Source organism: Quercus robur, chromosome 3 (genome assembly GCF_932294415.1).
Source record: "Quercus robur chromosome 3, dhQueRobu3.1, whole genome shotgun sequence".
NCBI lineage: Eukaryota > Viridiplantae > Streptophyta > Magnoliopsida > Fagales > Fagaceae > Quercus > Quercus robur.
The window spans coordinates 67,827,759-67,830,847 of NC_065536.1; positions in this window are offsets into that span (position 1 = coordinate 67,827,759).

A 3,089-nucleotide genomic window follows, 5' to 3' on the forward strand; every position below is an offset into this window, starting at 1 on the left:
TTAGACCAAGGAAGTCAATTTCGTACCATACCGGCCAGCATATACCGTACCAGCCAGTAAACTGGTACAAATGCCCCCTTGTTTCATATCGGAAAAAATATCGGCCGTATCGGAGAATATCGGTCATTTCGGGCGGAAAGTAAAAACCAGCCGATACAAAAAGCTTCTTAAAAAAAAAAAAAAAAAAACACAAAACACAAAACAAAACATAGAAGAACCAAATGGCTCACGTCGCCTTCAGGCTCAGCACCACTTTGTTGGTTGTCGTTAACATTTAGCTGGTTTTCCCTTCATCTTCCTCTTTTAGCTTCGTCTGTTCACTTCCCTTCTTCTTTTTTTCTTTTTTTTTTTCTCTTCTTCTTATTTGTTGTTTAGACTACAGCTGCACCCCCCTTGGTTCTTTTGTTTTGTGTGGTTCTTGTAGTCTTATTTTGTGTGTACTAACACCACACGTGTAGACATTGATATTTGAGTTGATGAGTATCGGGCACTGGTAGCAAATCAAAGGACCTACTAGCTAGAATTTTAAGTTGTATTTTATTGGTTTATGTCTTGTTTACTGGCTCAAGCCTACTAGCTAGAATTTTGAGTTGTATTTTATTGGTTTATGTCTTGTCCACAGCTCAGGCTTGCTGATCAGTCTAGTACAACCCATGGACCCTATTATACTTGTATTACTTTTCCTTTAATAAAATGATTCTACCTTTTTGATATCAAAAAAAAAGTTTGAAATTTTAATGACATCTTTTATTTCAAATTTTCAACTATTGTCATTCACTAGTTTAATATTTTTATTAATTAATAGGCTGATATGTGAGCTAGAGATAAACAATAAGTGAAATATTATATGCTTATAAATTTAAATTTAAGTGCTCATAATAAATTATTATTATGTGAACTTTAACTACTAAACATATAAATATAAATATAAATATATGCTCCAGAATAGAGATTTTGTGTGTGTGTGTATATATATCTATATATATTAAATATATAAAATAGTCGTAAACTCGAAATGATACACCGGTATTGATTGGTATCCGAAATATATCGTATTGGTGGCCATCCAACCACCTAAAGTATCGTACGGTATTAACTTCCTTGCTTCAGACCCATACTTACATGTTTTGCCATCCAACCACCTAAAAGTATTTACAAGTAGGTTTATCATCCTACAAACAAAATCAAATTAAGGTATTCATAAAGCCAACAAAACTAGAAAATAAAAAAGTAAAAAATTGAAAACCAACTGTTACTCACCACCATGGTTGTCAAAATCCCAATCTGGATCTTACGATCCTACGATTTTACGATCCCACCTACCTAAAACGATCTAAATCTTTCAAGGATCTTTGCGATCGTTCAGGATTGGTAGGATCGTACGATTCTGACGATCCCAAACAATCTTGGTTTCTTGTAATCTTCTTTAACTTGATAGAAGGCTCAGTTGGACCCAAATGAAAAATAAAATCCCAATAGATCAAGTTTTTCCACTCTAATATAGAGAGAGTGTCAGTTAGACTCAAATAAAAAATATTCCATTAGAGTGTCACATTTTGAGATTTTTAGCATCTTTAAATAATGCTACAAATGAATGTAGTGATGTATGGTAATTATATCAATGAATGTATAATTTATGTGATTATTTAACATACCAATATGTATTTTTTGTTTTTTTCTCAAATAATGTAGGATCTTACGATCCACGATCCCACCTACCTCTCACGATCCTATGTAGGATCCCGATTTTGACAACCTTACTCACCACATCATAATAGCAGCACCCATAAAACCTTCTCCCAAAATTGTTCAAAGTTAAAGCAGTTCGTAGCTAACAATGGCCAGCAGAACATGAATGGAGATTGGAACCCGAGTAATAACTTGAAGAAGACATGTTCATATTTCATTTTGGCAATCGGAGTAAAGAGAGAAATGAGTTTGAAGATTTTTAGGGATTCTAAGGTAGAGAGAGGGAGATAGCTCGTTCTTCTTTTTGGAGGTTCTATTTGGGTTCTAATTTTAGCTTATATAGTAAAGGGGATTTTCTAACGGAAAGTGCAGAGGTGGGTAACGGGGGTCTAACAAAGGTCACCTCAGGTGGGTTAAGTGATAACTTTCAAACCACATGTTGGTACTGTTAAAACGGGCCAAACCATAGGTGGGTAAAGTGCAATTTCTCATTTATTGTATTGGGCTCGAAGAACTGGGAGCCTCTACTCTAAGTGAGTCTGGGCTTCTCTTTTGAGTTCTTACAATAATCAATAACAACTTACTACCTATAATTTATTGTGAAAGTATTGGGAAAATGTTGTGGATGTAATACTTCTTTTTTAGGTAATGGTTTTTGGAATTTTTCCTATTAAATGAATCAATAAATGTATTGTTGTATAATAAAAATGATGTCAATGTTAGGTCAAAGTGAAAATGATGTTGCTCTAATCACAATTCATAACAGATCATCTATATATATCTATATAATATTTAAAAACTAAATCATAACATTTATTGTTGCTACGCTTTTGTTAAGCCACATCAGTATAGCATTTTAGTCCATTCAATTCACTTCGGTGATGCTTTGGGAGGAGAGGTTTGTGTAGAAAAATGAGTTGTTCACTACAAAAAAATCGTTCTGTCCTAGCGTTTTTTTCCCGGCGTTTTTATAAACCGCCGTAATAGATAAACCTATACTAGCGCTTTTTGTCGGCGCTTTACAAAGTGCTGCCATAGGAGGCCTATAGCAGCGTTTTTCAAAAACGCTAGTATAGGAAGCCCAAAAGCGCTGGGATAGGGTTACTGATTTCCATTATGGAGAATGAGAAAGACCTGTCCCAGCGCTTATAAAAGCGCTGGGACAGGTCTTTCTCATTCCCTTATGAGAACGACCTATCCCAGCGCTTTTAAAAGTGTTGGGACAAGTCTTTCTCATATCCTTATAAGAATGACCTGTCCCAGCGCTTTTAAAAGCGCTGGGACAGGTCCCTCCATTTCCGTATGGAGAATGGGCTGTCCCAGCGCTTTTAAAAGCGCTAGGAGAGGTCTTTCTCATTCCCTTATAAGAATGACCTGTCCCAGCGCTTTTAAAAGCGCTG